This window comes from Notechis scutatus, chromosome 2 (assembly GCF_049901735.1).
Source record: "Notechis scutatus isolate UNSWTSFEM ecotype Mainland chromosome 2, rNotScu1.2, whole genome shotgun sequence".
NCBI classification, from domain to species: Eukaryota; Metazoa; Chordata; class Lepidosauria; order Squamata; family Elapidae; genus Notechis; species Notechis scutatus.
In genome coordinates, this window is record NC_142010.1 from 195,948,347 (window position 1) to 195,974,692 (window position 26,346).

The window sequence follows — 26,346 nt, forward strand, 5'->3', positions numbered from 1 at the left end:
TTCAATTATTTAATGTCCTGCTTGAAAAGGAAAGGATTTTAAATCTCTTTGGGAGACATTCTGTCCAAATCAGTTCCTTTTATGGTTGAAATAGAATATAAATAGGTTGGAAAAAGAAAAGGGGAGTGTGGAAGGATCCTAGGATAGGAGGAATGGAAAGAAGTGACTCAGGTAACAAGAGCATGGAATACTTTTCTTTTAGTATCAATAAATACTTGAAAATATTTAATTCTTACATGCCCTTCTAAAATTTAAAAAATTAGCCAATTCGGGAAAAGAATTCTAAAATCAATGCCTAACAAAAAAATAAGAAGACATTTCACCAGCATATTAACATTGAATGGATAAAACAGTGAATTCAACTAAATTCAATACAAGTAAAATTAGTACCTAAATAATTTGGGCAGAAAAATATGAAAACTTGTCATATGTGTAGCTAACTTTATGACTCCACAAGAATTTAAGTAATTAATTTAGAATTAGGTTGGTTCACAGAGTAAATGTTGCCTATACTAAGGATTGGTGTAGTTATTATTACCTTACTGTTCATTAATTCATGAGTTACACATTTTAGTAGCATCATGAGAAGTTATTATGAAGTACCTCTTAATATCCCATGGATAATCACTCCCAGGATGCACACAAACACAGAAGGACCCTACTCAGTAGATATGGCTGAAGACAATAGGGCCACATTCATTAAATACCATTAATTATTGCTAAAGCACAATATGTAGGGGAAGCATGCAGAATTCTTGCAGATTTTTTCCCTTAATAGCAATTCCACTCTGGCTCATGCTACTAGGTAAGGTGGAGCTTCATAATTGGATGGTCAGTAGTCTTTCAAGCTGCTTTCCCATTGGAAAGCATTAGAGGATTATTTTTCTCCATATTTTTTTCCTCTATAATCCCATCTATAGTCTCATCCTACATTGAAATTCTGTATTCCTTTTTCTGACTTATTGCTGCCACCACCACCACCAAATTTCGTCCCATTCTGTTCTTGGGAAATCCTGTTAATGGACAGATAATATTATCCCAAGGCTCTTTATGTAATTTTGTTTCTAACATTCCAAAGTATTAAAAAGGAAAAATGAAAGAAAAGAGAAAACCCCAAATATTGAGAAATTCTGCTATAGTATGTACAGCTATAGTATTGCAGTGGACAATAGATTAAATACTTTTCAATGCTATGGTTTATTTCTGATAATTTTATCAGATGAGTAATTAACCAGAGAACACTTAAGACTTTAAAAGGTCCATATCTTGCCTTGTAACATGAGTTTACTGCTAGGAGAGGAAAGAATTCCCTGCAACAAACCAGGATATCAGTTTCAGAGAATTCCACAAGTCAGTACAAAGGTCAAAATTAGCCAAAATGAAGAGCTAGGGGCAACTCCAACTGTGTGGAGGGCAAGAGCTTGGAAGTTGTTTTTCTATAACCTCAGAAACTGGCATAGTTTTGAAGTTGAGCTAGAACAGTGTGTTTCTCTTTTCAAGATGATGTGCTTATCATCACCTTGCTTACATAGCAGGTGCAACATGTTCTTCAATTAGTCACCTTCCAGAATCTACCTCCTCATTGCCTGAACTCAGTCTTGTTCAGGCTCATGTCTCTTGAAGCTGTCCTAAAGTGATGGTCTGTCAAATCTGCCTGTTTAGCCTCTGATTCAAGCAAAGCTGTAACTTCACCTCCTAAGGCACAGCATATTGACACGTGTTAGTTTCACACCCAAGACCAAAAGCATTGTCCTCAATAAAGATAAAATGGACCAATTGTGGCAGAATCTGCAGCTAGAGGGGGCAGGAGTTAAGAGACTGGCTAGCTTGAAATCCCTGCAGGGGAGGAAGCAATGGAAACTTGAACCCTCCACTCCTACCCAAAATTCCGGGATCCCTTATCTGGTTGTTCCCAGAAGAATGCACTTCCCATAAATGGGCGATAGCAATAAAGAAACTTCTCTGACCAGCTCACAGTGTCATTCTGGTTCCCTGCATCTGACACCAATTAAGTAACAGTTTTGGTGTCTTTATTGCTGCTTAATACACTTAACAGTAGAATACAGTTTGCATGAAGTTATTGAAATGGCAATACTTATTATACCACATTCTTCAAGCAATTAAGTACTGAACTATTAAATTCTGTCTGCATCAAATGCAAATTATTACTGGGAATAACAGCTGCTAAGACTAGAATACCAGTACTCCTTATAAGCAATAGCACAATAACATTTCTGTCAGCTGGCTAATCAAGCATCATAATAATACTATCATGTTCAATCCTATTATAAAATCTTTTAATTCCAATATGCAAAACTGTTTATTTTAAAATATGGGTAGTTTAATGCCTTATGCACATATATCTATGCTTTCAAGCATTCAAAATATCTTTCATATACAATACTTTGAAAGTAATGATTTTGAGTCATGTTGTTCCAGGTGACGCTGCTATCATAACAGAATGCAAATAAATTAGTACTCTATATCTTATAAGTGTGGATGCCTCCTTTGTTGTAGGAACAATTTGATAAAAATTTTTAAAAAATGTTGCCTTTGGAATGCAGTTTTATTTGACCTTTACATAAATATTTCAGCCTGTAGAGTATAAACATCTAATATCTTAAACAAGAGACATTTAAGTAGGAATTGTATATTTATTTTTACAGTACTTATGTTTAAAGTTGCTTATCATGTAATGATTCACTGATAGATAAGGTCTTATGCTTATGTCTGAAAAATAATCTCATTACTGTCAAAAATGAAAATGCAGTCTTAACATTTACTAAATCATGTTGATTTGAAGGTCATGTTAGGGTTTAAAGTGACACATAACATAATTATGCAGAGATTTTATGCCAATTGTATATAATTATTTAGTGTTCACAGTCACAGAGATCATGCAACCTAAACTGTCATTGTAAAAATACCAGTCATTTGCTGGTATTCATTTATTTCCTTTACATAAATTTCACAATGGCTGTTCCGCATAGTATAAATTTTTAAAGTTATCTACACTTTATTTTGCTATCTGTTCAAATGCATATAGAATAAATTGTCTAAACCAGCAGCCCCTTTGGGCACCAGGGACCAGTGCCGTGGAGAAAGGGTTTTCTGTGGACGAGAGGGGGTGTGATTTTGTATATTGCCTACATCCCATGGATGGGGCTTCGCTTGTTTGTGCAGCCTGGTTGCTGGCATGCCAGGGACTGGTGCCAGAGGTTGGGGACCTCTGGTCTAAAAGTCTAAAGATTATCAAATAAGCTTGATAAAATAAAAAGTGCTATTTTTTTAAAGCAAAAGATGCCACATAACGGGTTTCAAGCTAACCTTAATTTTAAAAAATCCCAGAACCCTGATCAAAGGTCTGGAGATAGAAATTTGGCAATAAAGCTAAAGGGGTTGTAATTTATATAATCAAATGTATGTAATTAAGTGATTTGAATTTTACAAAAATTGATGCTCCAATTACCATCTTAGAAAGCTCCTTTGTTTATTATTTTGAAATATGAAAAACAAACTGATATTATGAATGTAAAATAATATTTCTAATATAACAGATAACAGATAATCAGAGTTGGAAGGGACCTTGTAGGTCATCTAGTCCAACCCGAAGCAGAACATCCATATTCAGTCACAGTTTTGTTCCATATAGCATAAATCTTGTGAATTCTCAAGTTTCCTCTTTTTGCTATGTACTCAAAATGGGCAGTGGGCAAATACAATGATTAAAAATTACTTGGGATATTAATATATCATCCAAACAAACAAATCAGTGTACAATGACTGGGATTAGATTGCTTAGCCTTAGAAAATTGCTATGGACACCCTGGGCCTCCTTCTTCCTGTCCTCTTGGTCCTATGGAAGAGTTCCATGAAAAACAGTTTGAAAAACTCTAGGATACAATTTCTTTTGGAATGTCTTTGAAGTTTGGAAATTCCTCCAAGTTCTAAAAGAGATTTTACTTTGGGCTAGAGTTAGAATTAGATACATAATTCTTTGAATCCAGTCCAATCTCTAGTCTGCTTGACAGATTCTAAAAATAGAACATAATAGAACTTTTCTTAAACATAAAGGGAAAATCCAAGAAAATTTAAAATAAAACAAAAAAGAATAGCACGGTAAAAGTCATATATGAAAATATATCAGTCTCAGATTAGCTCAAATGAGTTATGACTAAGGTGCTTTGAAACAAATGGAGGATAACATAGACATGATTAATTGTTCAATTGGATCTTGATTATGATTGATTTCAGTTGGACTGAAGTCAATAACAAATAAAAAATGTCAGTCATGAATTAGCATTATCTGCCAAGAAAATACTGCAATATTCACCCAGAGATCATAAAACTACAAGCCTGTGTGAACCCAAGGCTTTCTATCATGCTATCTAAAATGATAAAAGAAAATGTCGTAGCTGGATGTGCTATAACTAAAGAGGACATGCCTAAAGAGTTTCTGCTAAATCTTCAACTGAGGAGGTAATCTCCATAACAGTGTTGCTGAGTGGAAGTAAGAGAGAGAAGACAAGAAACAAATGGTGATCAGCAGCAAAAGTTGATGAGGACCCATGGTTTTATTGAATAACTCATGGGGAGAGTTATAAATAGCACTCCGTGCTGCTTGTTAAATTATATCATTATGTTTTCTTAGACGGGGACTATTCATGAAAGGCTTATTTCCAAAATATTGCTCTTCCTTGTCTGTTCTTGCAGTTAGTAATATTTGTTAATAATATTGACCTATATCTGTTTGATTACTACTTAATAATAGGGGCTAATTCCTCGCCTCTGCTCTAGACAAGATTGCCAGCTGCTAGATTTTTAGGACTGTACGAAATATTCCACATACATGCATACTTACAAACATACCAGAAGTGGTATTCAGCAGGTTCTGACCAGTTGTGGAGAACCGGTAGCGGAAATTTTGAGTAGTTTGGAGAACCGGCAAATACCACCTCTGACTGGCCTTGACCCCATCTATTCTCTGCCTCCTGAGTCCCAGATGATCAGCTGGCTCTTCTTTGGTTGCCCTGCACAAGAGAATGGAGCTGGAAAGCAGGTTGGTGGGGTGGGGAGGGAATGGGATTTTGCAGTAACCTTCTCCTGGAGTAGGGAGGGAATGGAGATTTTACAGTATCCTTCCCCTGCCATGCCCACCAAGCCACTCCCACAGAATTGGTGGTAAAAAAATTTTAATCCCACCACATATACATACATACATACATACATACATACATACATACATACATACATACAATGTGTCTGTGTATGAATTAAATGTCTAAAAACTGTACTTAATTGTACTCTAGGAGTTTATAAAGTAAAAGTAAACTGAATAAGATAATATAAAAACAGTTACACAGTAAATACCATTTTATACGTATGTGTATATAATAAAACTAAAGAAGTTGTTTGTAACAAAAAGGAGCACATATGAAGTTCCATCTGTGTGGACTGCAAGGCTTACGTGGCATAGCTTGGCACAGATTTAGAGTGGTCTGTCAAGTCTCAAGAACTCTCAAGAATTAAGACTCTTAACAATTGAAAAAGATCAGCTTCATGGCCACTACCAGGTAATGTGAAGTTCATTTTATGAGTGAGGGTTTGGGGTAGGTGGCTTTTGTTTGTTTTGTGCCTCTGGGTCAGTGTTTACTCCTTTTAGAAGGAGTTTGCTATCATCTCCCTCCTAGGACTGAGAGGGAGTGATTGGACCAAGGTCACCCAACCAACTTTGTCTCTAAGATGGGACCAGAACCCGCAGTCTCCCAGTTTTAGCCTGATGCTTTAACTGCTATGCCAAAGTGTCTCTCTCTTAGATGTATTTACCCAGCCCTAATAGTGCTTAAGCCCATGATCTACTTTGTGCCATCTACGTTTTACAGTTAACTTTATTTAAGAATTAGGCTTGACATCAATAAAAAACTATATATCATCCCTCCTTGAAAATGGATGTTTGTTTGAAATTTAACAATAGTCTGCAGACTTTTGATTAGTGGATCTAGTTCTGTTGATCTTCAATTGATCTAGCAAAATCTGCTCAACAGTGTTATGCTGAATTAAAGTATCAGCAAGTACTGTGTTTGAAGGGCAGAGAGGAAGATTGGGAACAGACAAATGGGCAATTTGCAGAGGGGAGGAGGGGAGAGAGGGGGCAGCAGCCTTGTCCTGCTTGGCTGCCTTTCTAGGGTAAGGTAAACCTTGACAGAATGGACAGTTGAACAAACACAACTTTCCTGCTGCCATATTCATAACACTGAAAATTTACTGTCCAATTATTTATGAATTTTCACATGCTTCTGATACAGCACAATCCCAAATATGATCTGAAGTAGATTTTTTTTTTATGATCTTGTATCATACAAAGCACAACCTCATCTCAAATATGTTCTAAGCATTTGATTTGAGAACCCATTGTTTGGAATGGGCATTTTTTGCTGGAAACAGCCATAAATGCAGGTCAGTTGCAAAGCACCTAAAACACGATCAAGTGACTGTATCAGAACTTCGAATTTGGTTCATAAGTATGTTTTTTAAGGTCCATCGTAACTTCAAGTGATTACTAAGTGACTGGTCATTACCTCTGTACAATAATAGTACTACTTCAGCACAAATTCTTACTTCATTCTTACTTTATTGGCAGCCGGTCTCTGCAAATGTATATGTATATTACAATAGAATGACAGGTCCTTAGGGATCTTTCTGGATCTTTATGTTTGCTGGGTTTGGGTTCGCTTTGATTCGCTTTGTGCTTTTGTTTCAGAGTTATATAGCAATAGCAATAGCATTTAGACTTATAAACTGCTTCACAGTGCTTTGCAACCCTCTCTACGCGGTTTACAAAGTCTTTCCTGGACTAGTTGGGATATTGTTGGGATTCCTGGACTTGTTGGGACCCAGCTTGTTGGGATATTGCTCCCAACAAGCTGGGTTACCCACCTCAGAAGGATGGAAGGCTGAATCAACCTTGAGCCTGATGCGATTCAAACTGCCAAATTGCAGGCAGCCAGCGGTCAGCAAAAGTAGTTGCATATATGAATATAATTATACATACAGTTAAAATCAGTGAGTGATTAATATATTCCCCATTTTGTTCTCAAATGGACAAATGGCTTTGTACACAAGGTAAGATCCTTGTGTATATCTGTATGCAAAGGGTGTAACTTACAGGTTCCTTTTTCCTGGCAAAAGCTCCCATGCGCCTTTTACTCCACTATGAAAAGAGTAAGTGAGTGTACGAACTGGCCCAGAGAGACTGAAGCATAAGGAAAAGTATGCATTAACCTAGCTGCCAAACTGCAGTACATCATTTTAATGGCTCTGCTCATCCAGTTTTGAGCTGTCCATTAAGGCAGTTCTTTGCATTAACATTTAATATCAGTGAAGGTGAAATCTTCACCGATATCAGTTCCTGGCTCTGCACCAAACTGCTGTAACCCTAGTAGATTTACTAAAATTTGTCAGCATCAATTACTTTATCAATTACAATTTATTATCAATTACAGCATCAGATTTGTGATGGATACTTTTTATTAAATTTTAAATAAATTAAATTTTATTAAATCTTGAGGTTTTATTTTGAAGCACTAATTAGCCAATCTAAGCAGCTTAATAACCCAAAGCAGAGTTTTTTTAAATAAGTACATCGCTTTCTCCTCAGATCATTTCATGAAACCATTCTATGCAATAGTTACACATACAGCCCTTGCAATCTCTACTCCATTTTCCCATGAGCTATAAAAGAGCCTGTTAATAAAAATTGGATTTGGATCTAAAGAAATATGCATAGTTGAGGGCATTTTGCCTGACTTCTGTTGCAGGCTTTGTGTTGCTGAACAGAATAGGGTGCAATGGAATGGAATGAAATGCAGTCTAACATGTGGTGAAAACTGCATGAACTATCCAGTTTCACCTATACAAATTGTATTGTAATCCAAGACATTCGCCAGAAAAATTAAGCAATGCTCTGGTTGTTTAAAAAATAAATCTGAAGTATCTTAAATTAAATCAACTAAAAATAGCAGCCTGAATAGCTAAAGGCACTTTTAAAGCACATCGCAAACACACCAAGCTTCATTCCCAGACTGCATTGGGCAGCAAGATGTCGTGATTAAGGAACAATAAAAGTGACAAGTAAACAATGGTACTATTGTTCATTTTGTAATTATCATATGAGTATATGAACATGTTGCAGGTACCTATTCATTTCTAAATGGTTCTCTTACCCGCTGAAAATAAAGTAAGAATGAAAGAGTGACTTTTCTTTTGAGTTTTAATTACAGAAGCCTCTCAGTAATGGCTATGCAGTATATCATGTCAGGATGACGGATTGGACCTGCTGTATTATTAAATTCCTGAGGAATGCTGTTGAGTGTGTTTTCTATAGTTGGGATTTGTACGGCTGTGGTGTATGGTTTTAGTGTTGTTGTTTTTAAAACAATCCTTGATGAATAAGATGCTGCTGTAGAAAATGAAGTATTGCATCCTTCAGTCAATAGCTGAATGGTCCTACTACTTATGCTGGAATTGATATGGTTCAGTCATGGGGTAAAAGGCAAGAAAGTCCCAAGTTAAGTTCCACCAAATTAGAAAAAAAAATACTTCTGTAAAACCTTAGGCAGTCAAGTACTAGAGAATGTTGAATTAGGAAGACCAGCATCTGCCTCAGATAAAAGAGTTTTATAATGTAAATTCCTAACACTTGTTCAAAAGTAATCTATTCTGTATTAGCATCTAGATCTATCATTTGAAGGGGTATTTTATGAATTGCATTTGTGGGAGAAAGGCACTTCTCTTCAAAACTTCAAGGAGTTGAATTTAATTCAGAGCAGTCTTTATACGTAAAAATGGAAACAATTTGTTTTTTAAGATTAGAATATAGGACAGAGTTGAATAAGACCATTTGTCATATGGCCATATTTTCTTGGCCACTCTTACTTTCAAAAACAGAAACTATTTTTCTCTATGCTGGTGCTTTTGCCTGAGTCTGTGCATCTCTACAGTCTACAGCAGGGCTGCCAAACTCGCGGCCCACGGGCATTGCATCATGTGTTGGCCATGCCCATGCCCAGTTTTATCAAAGGGGGAAAAAGTCCTGATATGTAACTTGACGCCACCATGACAGTGTGAGTTTTACATTCCTGGTCTACAGAATACCAAAAACCCATACACTAAGTTACCTCCTGTTTCTTCCATCAGCACCAAAGGTTAATTCTTCACAAGCCATTTAACTAATCCAGGATCATTTTGCAGTAAGATGGAAGCCTCATTGCTTTCTATTTCATCCAGCTGATAAAAATTGGGGAGTTTGACTGGTGCGAATAGAAGTTTCTAAAGAAAGAGAGCAAGGATTCCCCTTCTAGTGGCTAATCTGGCTAGTTGTCTATCATTAACTGGTAACCAACAATCTATTTTAGAAGTGCTGAAAGAAGGAAAGGAAAGGAAAGGAAAGGAAAGGAAAGGAAAGGAAAGGAAAGGAAAGGAAAGGAAAGGAAAGGAAAGAAGGTCTTATTGCTTCTTCCATATATTGTATATGTTAATCCATATATGTGCATGTATGTATGCATATATAATGGATTTCTATACAGTCAGCTAATCGGTATGGCCATTGGGCCAGAAAATGTTTGTTTGTTTCATATGGCATAACAGAATACAGCATTACATTGTTTTATTCATGCTGCTGCTTCTTGATGGGAGATCCTTGTGAGGTCCAGCAGCCAGAATGTGTAGACTATTTAGTTGAGACACACTGCCTGGGGTACACCACGAGGAGGCTAGTCTATGTTGCACCTCAATCATCCCTATATAAGGTGAAAAAGTCCCAAATATCTTTTTAAAAAAATGTACATCTGGAAATCTTGGCTCTCAATGTTAGTCTCACCTTCAAACTCCCAAATCATATTTCGCTATTCTAGAATTGTTTATCGGTTGGTCGGTCTGTCTGTCTGTCCGACCATCCATCCATCCATTCAGTGTTCACATTCATGTTCAAATTCATATTTAATGGACTTTGGAGCCTATTTTATACAAACCAGAGAAGCAGTTAATATTTTGACTTACTTGGGTACTACTGTTAATTGGGTTGGGAAGAACCTAAAATTATCTTAGATTTTCAATCCCTTGTATTTTTTGCTGGGAAAGATTTTAGGAAACTTTCCACTTAGACAGACTGGGAATTATGTAATCAATTTCTGGAACTGGAGTCACAGCCCCCAAGGAAAGAAAGGGCTCTGAAGGCCTATCTCTGATATTAGAAAATCCTTTCTTCTTCTGCTAACAGCATTTATCTTCTGCTGTTCCTTTCTGCATTAGTATGCAGCAAAATGCTGATGGATACATGAGAATTAAAATTTTAGTATACTTTTAGGAATAATTCCACTAATTTCAGAAGACCTCACCTTCCAGATACCCATAAGATTCTGCTATAAAATTGAGCCAATATCAATTGGGTTCTGATTTCAGTTCTGGTTGGTGCGCTTGGATTCACTTACCTGTTGATGAATGGGCTGGTTGTCTTAGGAGTCCTTTTTCCTTTTTCCGTTGGTAAAAGGGAAAATCTAAAAGGGTAAGATGAGGATTTTACATGAAAAGGTTTGTATTCTTATAGAATATAAATGCTAATGTATTCAGATCGCTGCTATCCTCCCTTTCTGTGAATCTTGTTTTTTCAAGCCTTTTGAATAAAAATGCTAGTTAGAGTAGCAAACATATTTACCTAAATGCAACAATGATGTGCTGATAACCTTCCTGAAATTTTAATAGGCCTTAGAGTGATGAATACAGGAATAAATACTGATATATTTATTATTATGTTCACTATGGTCACCCTTGCCAGATTTGTAAGCATGAGAAATACAATCCTCTCTCATAAGTCATCTTTTACTTCCTGATGCTCAAGACTTAACACAGGAGAAAAATGAAATTCTGTTGGCAACCTGCCATGATAATGTATTAGTATTCAAGTATTTAGCATTCATGTTTTGCTAATGCACTATGCAGATCTCAAGCAATTGGCAACTTTCCTGAATAGAAAATAGCATCTTATTATGGATTCATCTGAAAGATGAAATTCGCATAGTGATAGCTGACACTAGGAAAAGAGGGTCAAATTATTCATTTTCATGGGTAGTTAATGATTTTCCAGTTCTCCACCATCTATTCATTTTGACATTTGCCAACATTTGCCTTATTATTTTGTTCGTTGTATAATGTGTTATAGAGGATAGTCTTCTTTCAAAAATTACTTGTGTTTCAGCAGTGTTGAGTGCTGTGGTATTGTCCTAACTCTACATAAAGCCATTTGCCGATGGTTATTCTCTAAATTGCATAAACCACAACATCAGAGAGAAAAACATATCATAACAATCTCCACAGTGTAGTATTTTTTTTTGTATGTAGAGAGAACTTTACTTAGTTAGTGACCCCTCTCCCAGGAGTATTCAAGAAACAAGTTCTCTAATTTCACTCTTGTCCTATACTGCAAGTCAAGGACCTGGCTAGATATGTGCACATAACTAATATTATTTATAAATATTATCTTAAATTCAGTATACTTTACATCTTGATTTTATTGTAAAAATTAAGTATAATTTAGGATTAAGTTTTAGACAACAGTTGATTCCTTTGTGAGGCTGTGATATTAAAATGCAATTAAGTTCTTGGAGCTTGAATAGTTTTTCATTTACACTGTTCATGCAATTAGCAGCAGAAAATGTTCTTTTTATGTTGTTGAGACAATAGGATGCCGTCTTACTGATGTAGGGACAGACCAGTGTTACAAGTAAATTGTCCATTTCTCCCAACTGGAAGGTTAGAAGTAGAGTTCTGATTGTAAATACTTCATTGGTTTTCCTTGAGGCATAGAAAATCTTTACCTTGGGAAGTGCACAAAGAAGTATGCTGGCTGGTGCTTAGGATTGCTTTAAAGTAATCTAAAGAACTCCAACTATTAAGGGTCTTCCGCAGAAGATAAGGTGGTGTGAGTAAACTGGCAAATGTTGTAAACCAAGACTCATGAAATAGGGGTCGAAGCAGTACCAATCTCCATAACATTTTTAGATTAATTTCTAATCTACAACCTGTCAGGCCTAAGCAGAACTGCTGCTTCCGTGTCGAGAAATATATGACTAGAACACTGAGGCGTATCAGATTTCAGATTTGGAGTTCGTAAGTATAGTATCTCTTTTGACAAAACCACCATGAATTCCAACTAAACTGGGAGAGATCCATTGCCGGGGGGTTAAGATTGTACATCTTACAATCAATTTTTGAACTTAAGATATGAACTGTTTTTCTAGAACTATTGAACCTTCCTTGGGTCATGGCTTCTCTATTAGCCTGATTATTCTTATGTCTGGTATAGCACTTACTGATTCTGGATAATTCTTCAGGCAGATTGATTGACCTTGATTCATTTTTTTTCTTCTTGATTCCCAGACCTCTATGGTTTAAAACACTCTTCAAAAACTTTTATTTGAAAACTACTGAGGAAGTACATGAAGATGAAACTGTTCATGAAATAGATAGTTTTGGGGAAACAATGATGTTGATTTCCTTTATCCTCATTGAATTAAGTTTTCTTTCATTTCTTAGTTGGCTAGTAGATCTGTTGTATAACTCTGCCTTGCTGCTATAATGGACTTTATGTGTTTTTGCAGTTTTTTTTTTTCTTAAGGCAGTTTTCTAATCCTTTGGTACCTCATTGTTATTATACTGAAAATCTTTCTTTGTGCAGAATAGGCAAAATAGTTGCAGTGCTTAGTAATTCAGTTGCAAAGCCAATAAAATATCCAGATAATTAGAAGATGCAAAAAATTTGCTTCTTTATTATGCAATCTTTTACCAAATTTTTCCAAAAGCTTAGAAATGGGAGATGAAGAATCATAATAGTGTTGCAAGAGTTACAATGTTCAGTGTGTTACAACAGTTCAGTGTGTTACAACAAAATTTTCTGAAGAAGTCCAATTGCTATGTTAATGCTAGTTTTATTGAATGTAGGCTTTCAGAATGAATCTAGTAGGAATATTATTTAAGTGCCCCTCATTTAAATCATTACAGTACTCATTAAAACTATTATCTGTGAGTTATTCATTGGTTATCAATGTTTCACATTGTAGAATGTTTCAGCCAATATAATTTTGTTCTTTGTTCCAGGATGATAATTTGGATTGAGGAAATGTAGATTAGTTTTTCTCTCCCTAGACAGATGTTTGTTGGAACATGAGGATCCTACCAGCATGGAAGAAAAAGAGAAAGCAATATTATAACGAATGCACAATGTCTTTATGATTTTTCATAGAAGTCAACTTTTATGCTCCAAGACAAGCTTTCATACATTTTACATAGTTTAAAACTAACACGAGCTTTGGAAAATAAGCAACCCATTTACAACAAAAACTAAGCTTCTTGCTAATGATTCAACAGTCCCAGAAACAAATTTTCTTATTTTGTAAAAGAAAGCAGGGTTCTTGTCAAAAAAGAAAATGGCAAGTTTCAAATCATTCAGAAATGTGGAAATTGTATATCATTTTATCAATAAGAGCAACATAAAACATTATCCAGGGATTCCAAGTACTTCTAGAGACATATGGTACAGTATATGAATATATTTGTCTAATAGCATAACAAATAAGCAATAGCTCACTAAAAGAACTCTCGTATTAGAACTCTCTAATATTGGACAGAGTCAGGTTTTAAAATAATAGTTTAGCTGGTTACACCAGATGTTTTGGATTTGATAGTTTGAGGAAATAATCACTAGATCCATTTTTCAGCTTATGAACATTGTAGGACCAAGGTGCATTGTATACAGTGTTCTGAAGCCTTCATATGACACATGGATAAGACAAACTCTAATAAAAGACCATGTGACAGGGTATTTATATGAATTCTCTTTTTGCAAACTGGTTGGAAATCAGCGGCAATTGTTAGAAAAAGCTAGACTTATCTAAATCTGCTGAATGCCATGTATTTAAATAAAACATTTGCTATGTTGTTATTTTGGACTTGATACAGTTATGGATTTTGAGTATACCTGATAAAGTTAGAGGTTCCTATTTTAATGTCAATGTTCATAAGCTTAAAACATGAGAAATATGTCATGATCGCAAGACTAATTCTTCAAAAAAGTCTTTTTGGGAATATTGGATTCATTCACTATCAGTTCTTAAAAATGAGATAGTTACATGCCTTCCTGTATAACTGATTTAAAACTACTTTAACATAAAATGTGTTCATTTGGCACGGGTCTACCTTGTTTAAGTATTCTTAGTGTAATAGACCAGGTTTTGATAACGGAATTAGGATTTCAAGATGTTAATGTGCTGTTAAATTATATTCCAAAACTTTGAAACTTAAGTATGAAGAATTCTGAATTTGTTTTGCTGGGGATGTTGTTTAAAAGACTGTTTGGTGGACCTTAAAAGGCTCTAGTGTATTTGACATCAAAGGTTGGTTCAATGAAATTTATATATTCTAAAATTTTGAATTGAGTCATCATCAAAACAATAGATTAGACAATATGATTCCATATGGTTAAAGTTTCATTTTACCATTTAATTTCAAGAAAAGGTGCTGGCAGGGAGGAAATAAATGTGAACAAACAAAAACAAAAAAAAATTAAAAAGGTGTAAAGAAGAGAATGAGATATTTCCCCATTTTTTTAAAATTTACCGTATATACTCGAGTATAAGTCGACCCGAATATAAGCCGAGGCACCTAATTTTACACAAAAAAAACTGGGAAAACTTATTGACTCGAGTATAAGCCGAGGGTGGGAAATGCAGCAGCTACTAGTAAATTTCAAAAATAAAAATAATTAATTTGGGAAACGATCTCACTATCATGAAAGGTTTAATTGATTCACTAACCCAAAAGAAGAAGATGATGATGACAGCGGGAGGCAGGAGTCACTCTCTTCCCCTCCCTCGGAGGCCCCCTGAGTCAGGAGTCACTACCGCCGGCACGGCCCCAGTCCCGCCGCCTCGGGAAGGGAAAGGCAAAGCGCTTTTTGCCTTTCCCTTCCCGGCTGGGGCTGTTGGGAGTCGCTGCCGCCGACGCGGCCCCAGTCCCGCCGCCTCGGGAAGGGAAAGGCAAAGCGCTTTTTGCCTTTCCCTTCCCGGCTGGGGCTGTTGGGAGTCGCTGCCGCCGGAGGCCGCGACTCCACACCATTTTTTTTTTCAGAGGGGAATCTGACTCGAGTATAAGCCGAGGGGGATTTTTTCAGCACAAAAAATGGGCTGAAAAACTAGGCTTATACTCGAGTATATACAGTAAATTACTTTTCTGTGATAGACAGACAGTCAGAGATACAAAGAATAAACCAGTTGGACACAGTTTTATTTTTAATCATCATTTCAGGATAGAAGGCCACCTCTTAACTCTTAGTAGATAGATCTGTTTATAGCGGGCTCTAATGAGGCAGAGTTGGACATCATATGTAGGCTAAATCAATCTTCATAAAGAATTTAGGCCAACATTTTGGCACCAATAGCTTAAGGGTTTATTAAGCTGTAATAATATTGTTTTCTTCTGTACATAATATTTCCCAGTTTGCTGTCCTGGTCAATTAGGGTTGTCTAGTTAACCAGTGGATTGGTTTTGTTTTTGGCCTGTGATGTGAAGGACCATGTCTAAATAGTTAAACATCAATAACATGACCAATTGTCTGCTTGTGTACCCTTGGCCTTTCGACCTTAGATATACAATTGCTGTTTCTGTGGTCACTTCAATCATTCAAACATATACAAAATAACACAGACATCGACTATCTTTTCACTGAATACTGTGGTGAGCATGAAAATAATTAAACACCCCCCAAAAGAAATAATATGTGAAAATGATGGGATAGAAAGATTTGAATCTCATAATTACTGGTAATTTATCTCCATGCCACTATCATGTTTCAACAATGCTGAAGAATTTTTGTAATAATTCGGAAACCAAATTAGTTGCATTTTCCCCGCAATACCCCTAGCCAAAATCTTTCTAGAATACTTATTCAGAATTAATTCCCACTTGGCAAAGGCATTTTCTGTGTTAATTAAAAACTTCCTGTTTACCACGTGCTCCTTTGTGGTGCTTTCTGTTCAGCACAGCACTAATCAGTTCTAGTTTTTGAAGATGGAGATAATTAATACTTGTCATTGCATTTTTTTTGCGTAATAAAGGGAAAGACTCCCTTGAGTCAACCTTGACTCCTGAAGACTACAGTCATGTAATTTCTTGCAACCAAAATTGGCTTGCCATAGCCTTCTGTTGTGTAATAATTGTTTAAAATGATAAGATAACATTGAAAAAGTTGGTCTTGTGCTTAAAGCACCAGGCTATAAACCAGGAGACTGTGAGTTCTAGTCCCAGCTTAGGCATGAAAGACTTTGGGGGGACTTTCAGCCAGTCACTCTCTCTCTCTCTCTCTCTCTCTCAGCCCAGCACTCTTCAAAGAGTTGTTCTTGTGAAGCAAATAGGCAGAGAAGGAGTATTAGGCATCTTCATTGCCTTGAGTTCAGGTTCCATAGGACAAGAGCTGTGAAAGACAAAGGACATATCTTGGGTCCCTCTAGATGTCTTTGTTTCAGTTGCGATGCCTTGAACATCCCCCCAAGTTGGATCTGAATATTTTGAGGTTGCAATACTTCTAGATTTCCTGTGAGATTTTTTTCATGGGAAAGGTGGGCGGTATTTGGTTTTGCAAATAGTAGCATTCATCCTACTATTGACATTGGGTGCAGGTAGAAAACATAAATGTATTTCCATCAGACTTTGCTATTCTTTCCCTAAGTATTTGTTTTATGCAGACAGAAACTGCCTGAGTAAGCTATTGCATTTAAATTTTGCAGATATACAAAATGCATCATTTTGAGTGTTCTTGAATAGAGCATTTATGTCTTTCAGAGGGCATTTTGTTCCAAATTAGCTTGTTATTTTAATTTCTTCACATTTTGAAGATTTGGAAAGTAGATTTGCCAATAAAACAGCAGGGACAAATTCCATGCCAGCTGACATTGGCTGTAGCCAAATAGCAGGAGGAGGTGAGTTGTAAGAGAGGGAGCCTTTTAAGCATGTATTTAGTGAGATTCATTTGAGATTAATTTGTACCTAAAGAAATATTGTTTGCCTGGAAGATAAGTTTTCAATGCGGTTTTAGAATTTTTGAGTTCTAATTTAATTCTGCCACTCCTGTGAGTGTTATTGTCTATGCCCAGGTATTGTTGCTACCCTTTCTTTATTAGGCACTTTGCAAAATGCAAAAATATATACTGCATGTGCATTCCAGATAACATTGTTAAGTTGTTGAGCTTTGCAAGACAATTTTGTTTTGTTTATAACTTGAACTTCAGGACAACTGTAAATTCAAAAAGTCAGTGGTTTGTATGGGCACTAGCTATAAAAACTGGGTTTCACTCTTCCTTCCATTGTTACATATTTCTCTAAATTAAATTTTTAAAAGCCATTTTCTTGGCTATGTTTGCATTTTAAGGAAGAGAAAGGGAGGAATAAAGAACTTGCTACAACTTACTATTCTTCATTATGGCAGAAAATTTAGGAACCTAAAATGGGAAGAGACTATTGAGAATAACTTCTTGTTCAGTACAGGAATCCAAATTAAATGATTCCTAACAGATGGCTGTCTAGCCTCCAATAAGTGAATCCAGCAGAGAAGAGCCTATCACTTCTCTGTGTAATTGATTCCATTGTCAAAGTACTCTTATTATTAGGAAGTTTTTCTGACTTTCAATCACAATCTGCCTTCTTGTATATTGCATCCATTATTTTGTTTCCTGCATCGACAATGATGTATTCCAGATCTTGATGTTATATTTTCCAGCCACAGTGCATCTCTGGCATTGTCAGTGGCAATCAAGATCTTCCTTTTTCATAAGAAGTATAAGTAAGTTAGTCATCTTTCTTTTCATTTGATTATTTTTTCCCTAAGTGAAAAAGTTTGCTTTTTATCTCTTTAATTTGATTTCATTATTTTCAGTCCATTTCTCTTGTTTATCAACATCATTTTGAATTTTATTTCTGACTTTTAAGATATCATCTATTTCATTCAGTTTTGCATCAGCTGCAGATTTGATGATCATTCTCACCACTTCTTCATCCAAATAATTAATACAAATATTGAAGAGGACAGGGCCTTAGGGCACCTCATTTGAGACCTCAGTGTTTATTAGATTTTTTTTTTTACACCCCAGCACATACTTACTAAAACATAAGAGGCTTACAGACTTTTCACAATTTCCTCAGAGATTATCCAAACAAGAAATGAGTTGATTAGTCTGACAGGATATATTCCTGACCAAACCATGCTGATTTCTGGCAATTGCATTTTTTTAAAGATATTCACAAATTAATTGTTTTAGAACTATTGTAGAATCATTTGATATGTTGATATCTGTAAAACAGGTGGTCTTCAACTTACGACCACAATTGAGCTCAAAATTTCTGTGGTTAAGGGAGACATTTGTTAAGTGAGTTTTGACCCATTACACAAACTTTCTTGCCTCAGTTGTTAAGTGAATAGCTGAAGTTGATAAGTTAGCAACCCAGTTGTTAAGCGAACTTGTCTTGCCCATTGACTTCACTTGTCAGAAGGTCGCAAAAGGGGCTCAAACAACCTTGGGACACAGCAACAGGCATAAATATGAACCAGTTGCTAAGCGCCTGAAATGGAAAGAAGGACATACAACTAAGGCAGAATATCAGCAGATAGCCAGAATCTGCAAAGATGAAGTCAGGATAGCAAACGCTCAGAACGAACAAAGACTTGCAACAAAAATCAAAGATAATTAAAAAAACAGTTTCTTCCAACATATAAATAACAAGAAAAAAAATCAAGGAAACAGTCGGTCCACTAAAGAGAAAAGATGGCAAGGAAGTAACAGGCAACAGAGAGAAAGCAGAACTGCTTAACTCATTCTTTGCATTCGTCTTCACACAAAAAGAAACTATAGCCCAACCCACCAAAAACATAACTGTAAAAGACAGTTATTTTTTCAGAAGACAGATATTTTTCAAAAATCCTGGAGCACCGGGGAACTACCAGAGGACTGGAAAAGAGCTGATGTGGTTCCCATCTTCAAAAAAGGGAAAAAAAAACAGACCCAGGAAACTATAGACCAATCAGCCTAGCATCAATACCTGGGAAGATACTGGAAAAGATAATAAAAAAACAGATCTGCCAACATCTAGAAACAAATAAAGTAATAACTAGCAGTCAGCATGGGTTTGTTAAAAACAGTTCATGCCCAACCAATCTTACTTCATTCTTCAACACAGTAACTAAATTAGTAGACCATCAAAATATTGTGGACATAATATATTTAGATTTCAGCAAGGCATTCGACAAAGTAGACCACAACCTACTTTTTAGTAAGCTAGAAAAAAGTGGAATAGATAGCACCACCACTAGATGGATTCGTAACTGGCTGGCAAACAGTACTCAACAAGTAGTCCTTAATGGGTCTAAGTCTACATGGAGGGAAGTAAGCAGTGGGGTGCCACAAGGTTCCGTCTTAGGCCCAGTACTCTTCAATATCTTCATTAACGACTTAGATGAGGGAATAGAAGGGGAACTTACCAAATTTGCAGATGATACTAAGCTGGCAGGAATAACTAACACCCAAGAAGATAGGCTCAAGATCCAGATGGATCTTGACAGACTAGAACATAAGCCATATCTAACAAAATGAAATTCAATGTAGAGAAAAGTAAAGTCCTAAACTTAGGCAAGAAAAACCAAAAGTACACATACAGACTGGTTGAAACCAGGCTTAATAGCAGTAACTGTGAGAGGGATCTTGGAGTCTTAGTGGACAACCAGCTAAATATGAGCCAGCAGTATGCAGCAGCCGCCAAAAAAGCTAATGCAATCCTAAGATGTATTAACAGAGGGATACAGTCAAGATCAAGGGAAGTACTAATACCACTCTATAAAGCCTTAGTAAGACCACACCTAGAGTACTGCATCCAGTTTTGTTCACCACAAAAAAGATGTTGAGACTGTACAAAATGTACAGAGAAGAGCAACAAGGATGATTAGGGGACTGGAAGCTAAAACATACAACCAACGGTTGCAGGAACTGGGCTTGGCTAGTCTAGTAAAGAGAAGGACCAGGGTAGACATGATAGCAGTCTTCCAATATTTGAGGGGCTGCCACAGGGAGGAAGGGGTCAAGCTATTTTCTAAAGCACCTGTAGGCCAGACAAGGAATAATGGATGGAAACTGAACAAGGAGAGATTTAACCTGGAAATAAGGAGAAACTTTCTGACAGTGAGAACAATCAACTAATGGAACAGCTTGCCCTCAGAAGTTGTGGGAGCTCCATAACTTGAGACTTTCAAGAAGAGATTGGACTGCCATTTGCAGAAATGGTGTAGGGTCTCCCGCTTGGGTGCGGGGGTTGGACTAGATGACCTACAAGGTCTCTTCCAACTCTGATTGTCTGTCTGTTCACATGTTTATGGGGATGCTGCAAAGGTCTTAACTGGAAAATGGTCATAAGTCACTTTTTACAGTGCCCTTGTAACTTTGAACAGTCACTAAATGAAATTGAACTGTTGTAAGTCAATTATCTATTCTCCTCCTAATTTCTTATTAGAATTGTTTTACTTCTGCTTGTAGCATGTTATTTTAGCATATTAGCCTCTCCAAAAGTAGAAACTTAACTTTTTCAAATTTTGTTCAATCAGAATATTGCTTCTAAAATATTTTGAGTATGTTTTCTTTGGTTTTGATTAAAACAGCCATTTTAACGCTGTGTGCATATCTGTAGATATGTAGTTAAATATTCATTTTCCCTTTTATATGCTTTAAGATCCTGACATTTTATTTTACATGATAAAAATTAATAAAATTCTATAATATAATATGTACTGATTGAAATCACTTCCTGTAGCATTTGGTAGATAGATGAAACCATTTAAAAATCAGATGTGAAATTATAATATAATTTATAATCTACAGTATGAATTATCACTTTGTTGTTTGTATGTACTTTGAGAGCTCATAAAGCAGAGGCAAATTCCTTGTGTGACCATTCACATTTGGCCAATAAAGAATATTCTGTATTCTAAAAGAACAAGAAACGGATAGAGGGCATAGTGCTACTATTTTTCACTCTTAAAGTTAAACCAAGTTTAAGTAAATACTTGATTCTATTATTATAAGGTGCCTCTAGTTGTAACTAAAGTTTAAAATGCTAATGCAATGTGTTTTATAAGTTCATTGGTTCTATATTGTGTATGTATATTAGCAAGTGTTTCCTTATTCTTGGCATTACTGAGGCTATCTCCTTGTATGCTTTTGGATTTTTCTTAACTCCTATAAAAGTTATTATTTATGTTCCCTGAAGAACTTTAAATAATATAAATGAAAATATGGACAATTTAATGACATCAATATTAAGGTTTCTTTCAAAGATATTGTGCCAATATATTTTATTGGAATTAGGAAAATGCTGAAGTTTAGTCTTAATCGATGATATAATGTTATTAGATTTTAAATGCAGTCTATTATCATTGTAATAGGGAGATAAATTCACTATTATAATAAAGGCAGAGAAAAAGTTTATAGCAGATCTCGGACTAGAAAGATCCCTTTTTATTTACAATAACTGTTAGTCAAAATGAAGAAGTGTTGGATGAAAGTCCAGTCCAAAAAAAATGGGCTTATTCAACATTAAAATATTTTGTTATATAGGAAAAATATGTTTTTATTGTTAGGTAGTAAAATTTAAGAGAATAGGAACTACTAGTATTTTAGCACTTTCTTATCTCTAAATTAAAACAGTAATCTTTTAAGATATTTGTTTGTAATACTGGTCCCATGTATTGGTCATGTCAAGAACATGACCATAGCACTGATTTATTCTGTACTGAAGTTCTTGTGTAATATTTTGTACCAATCCCTCATATATCATCCTGTAATAATAGATTTTTCTTGGGCATGGATAAGATTATTTATGAAGCCTATATAACACGTGTTCCTTGGAAGGCGTATTTTTGTCCATGTGTTCACAAAAACAATTTTTGTCTGACTATATTGATGTAATCTAATCAAAGATAATCGGCAACTTACTGTTTTAGCTTTTATTGTCTATAGTAAGCAAATATCTTTGATTTTCCTTTTGGATGATTAACATTGTAATTCTTGTTTACTTGAATTAATTGAAAATTATCTTCCAGTAAGTGTATTTAGAATTTTCATAAATATTCCCTGTTTACTAAAAACAGCATGCAAATTACTATTACCTCTTTTGTTCCATTAGATTGAAAATCTATTAAGTGGGAAGGGTAGAGATAAATCACTGAAATCTTCCCCAGAAAAATGGTAGTTTTTCTATTTTGAATGGGCACTTTTGTACAGGGAAAGGAAAAAGAAAGATGAGAACCACCCTTTATTATGAAGTTCTTACAGATTTTGCATTGTGATAGAATGTTCCCAAAACCCCACATTTTTGTACATATGAATTTTAGCTGCTTGGCACAGCAAACTTTATACCCCCTCCCAAAAAAACAGCCCTATACCAGATTATGACTTAAATACAGGTTTGGAGGTTGATAGCTGCAGACTTTCAACCTGCCCTATTCACATATGCAAGTGATATGCATTCATACTGTATCCAAACATGAAGAATCTAGCTCAAGGAAATGCATGATTGCAATTACTCTTGCATTCATCAAGCAGATATCTATACTGTCCTAGACTGTTATCAAGACCCAGAATATCTTACATGTAATTCTCCAGAATCTAAAACTATATTGTAGAATAAAATGGGTGAAAGCTTACACCTAACATAAGTAAAAAAAGAAAACCCATTCCCATCAAGATCGCATAATCTCAGAATAGAAGTACTGTACACCAAAGGGAAGAGTGGAGAAAAAATAATTAACAAACATATGACATTTACAATCTGAGCCAGAAACCCAAGGCTGTCTAATTTTTCTGAACTCTTTTGTATCTATTTGTAATAAATGCTATAAGGCATAGTACATAAATCAGTTCCTCCAGTGGTGGGATTCAAAAGTTTTTACTACCGGTTCTGTGGGCTTGGCTTGATGGGTGTGGCTTGGCTTGGTGGGCGTGGCAGGGGAAGGATACTGAAAATCTCCATTCCCACCCCACTCCAGGGGAAGGACACTGTAAAAATCTCCATTCCTTTCCCACCCCACTAACCTGCTTTCCAGCTCCGTTCTCCTATGTAGGACAACAAAAGAAGACCCATCCAATCAGCTGCGATCAGCAGAGAATAGATGGGGGCAGGGCCAGTCAGAGGTGGTATTTGCCGGTTGTCTGAACAACTCAAAATTTCTGCTATCGGTTCTCCAGAGCTGGTCAGAACCTGCTGAATAGCACTAATATATTAGAGAAGGGCAACAGCCCAAACTGCAGACATAGAAATTGATGGAAGAACGGGGCTTCCAGTTTGAGCTTCTTTGGTGACAGACTGAAATCTGTGATCGTGTGCAGTTTCGATCTGTGCTTGCCGTTGGAGCGCCCCGAGCTGGCTGGTTTCGGGGCTAAGCCACCCCGTAGAGGTGGTGAAGAGAGGGTAGACTGCCAGCAGGGTCAAGGAGAGTCGCATCACTCCTCCCCAGCTGGCCATTACTCCCTTTCCCGAAGGCGGTTGCAGCGGTGGTCAGAAATGGCCACCTCAAAGAAGAACTCGACCGGAAAAGAATGTGCAGGAGGAAGATAAGAAGAGAAAGTTTTGGCTGACTGGGTCAAACTGAAAAAGCAACAATATAAGGTACCCTGAATTTGAATTATAAAGAACAACATTGTTCCCAAAGAAGACTTTGAAGCAGCGAATGAGAGAGGGAAGGGAAAGGATTTGGTTTTTTTTCTTTTCTTCCCTATATTGACAACGAAGAGATTTAAGCAAGAAACCGGCAAAAATCCACTTTGACATTAACACGTATTTAAGCTGAAAATAAAATGTCAAAGGGATAATAAAGATTTCTGGATTCTCAAAAACTTCTAAAAGAAGGAAAAAAACAAAAGGGTGGGATCTAGAAAAATGGAAGAGAACACCTGGAAGTGAAAGGAATTAACAGTGAAACTTTAACAAGATTCCTAAAAGATACATTTTAACTGAAACTTTGTAACAAAATAATAGAGAAAGTGGAAAAAAGAAGCAAGAAGAAACAGCTTTGGATTATTTGGATAACTTGGTGATTTTTGGATTTTTGGCTATCGGATTTAAAGGACTAAAATTAATCGGGTGGTTGTTTAAAAGTTTTTAAAATGGTATCATTCTTGGAAGAATTGAGAATGGAACTTAAAAAACAGAAAGAAGATGCACAAGAAGGAAGAGGTTCTTTTGGCTTCGTATTTCAATTTTTAGAAATGGAGATCCTGAACTATGAGAAACATCAAGAAATGCCTCTAGAACAAGAAGAGCGGGACAAAGAAGAAGCCATCTTCAATGACCAAGTATTTCTATGTGGGGAAAAGAAAGGAAAGTGAGGAAAGAGAGTGAAAAATTTAAGATTTGGAAAAACAACCCCAAAAAAGAATAGTTTGAAAAGTAATTACAACATTAGAAAGAAACAGAAGAGAGGATTACAGAAGAGAGAGTCAGAATTAGAGAGAGAAGGGGTCAAAAAGGGAAGGGAGAAGAAGAGGGGGAAGAGGGAAAGGAAAAGAAATTATAAAGGACAGAAACAGGACATAGAGAAACAGGGAAAACGTACAAGGATTAAGGGTATAAGCCTATTTAGAAGACACAGAGATAATGGGTAAAAACTTAATTGAAAGGGGGATTCTGCAAGGGTACATAAGATAGTATTGTTATATTAGAAATAACATGAACTTTGAAAATATGAAACAAGTGTGATTAAAATGATAGATAAAATACTCATTGTAATGTAATGGAATGTTTAATAAATAAATGAAATAAAGAGAATGAGAGAATGAAATTAGGAAAGGAGGGGAACATTTTAATTATTATAAATGTGTTATAAAAATTTAAGTGAAGAAGAATATGAAAGAAACATGAAAAAATTATGGAAATATTTATAAGTGTTCCTAGAAGTATGATGCCCTATTGAAAAGAAATGTTGAAGATGTCAAAGATTATAACTAACATTAATGATAGAAATGAATTGGAATAGAATAACTATTTTATTTATTATTGTTATACATATATTTTCTCTTTAAGAACTTAGTGCGTATTTTAAGAATGTACCGAGCAGAATTCGACTGGAAGTTATGTGTTATATTGAATGTTATAATTGTAAAGACATAAATTGAAGTTTAAATAAGAGTTGAATGGATAAAAATTAAAAGATACAAAGGTGTCATACTACAATTAGTAACTACAGGGAAAAAATTGTTTAATGAGAAAAGAAAATATGAAATTGAAACAGGACAGACAAAAGTATAAATATAATGACTAGAAAGATATCGAAACTTACAAAAAGATATATATATATAATTGAATTTGGAAAGGAATGAGATAATTAAAAGTAAGATTGAAAAAACTAAGGAAAAGGAAAAATTTTTGAGAAAATGTTAAAATAGTAATAAGATATGGAATAGATGAATATGAAATTGAATTTGTGTCTGTTTGGAGAAGTGATAACCCGAGCTATTCTCAAAAAAAGAAATTTTAGTTGTATTATGTTTTTGACAACCCAAATAATTCTTTTATTAAAAAATAAAGAAATTGGTGGAAGAACTTAGATATAATTCAAGACAGTATGATTTTTTTTCTGATTCCATATTGGGTGTAAAGAACAAATGGAACATTGTGAATTTTGTTGGACTCAGAGACAATTATACTATGCAGGATTCCCTATAACCCAGCCATGAACTGGCATTGGTCTGCGGCCTGCCAAGAACTGGGCCTCACAAGTGAGTGAAGCCCCATCTATACACGCATGAGATCCAGGAAACACATGAACCCCTCCCCGAACCAGTCCCTGGCACCCAAAAGGTTGCAGGCCACTGTTCTACGAGATTATATATTAGGTGGAGAAAACCTGAAACAATGCAGCAGAGGGTTGGGTTGGGTTAGATTAGATTAGATTAGATTAGATTAGATTAGATTAGATTAGATTAGCACGATGCATTTTTTTTACATAGGAAAGTTCTTTTTAATGTTCTTATATTAGCCCAGTGGAAAATATATCCAGATTTACTTGCCTGAGCAAATGGATTCCAGAAGTCTGTTTTTACATAAGCATTACTTTTCTTAAACTGGAACCTATTGTTTTGAATGGAATTACTTCAGCATTGACAAAACCTTCCAAAACAGCATCTCTTCTATAGCAGCATTTTTGGTGATCCAAACATTTGTTCTTTCTTGTGTATTTGAACAAGCAAGCAAGAACTATCTTTGTCT

The 26,346-nt window shown here is 35.6% G+C and overlaps 1 protein-coding gene across 29 annotated transcripts in view; it reads left to right on the plus strand.

Annotated features, from left to right (window-relative positions):
- Positions 1–26,346, plus strand: part of PTPRD (protein tyrosine phosphatase receptor type D) — a 1,313,296-nt gene that overhangs the window by 1,224,348 nt on the left and 62,602 nt on the right. The window lies entirely within an intron of this gene.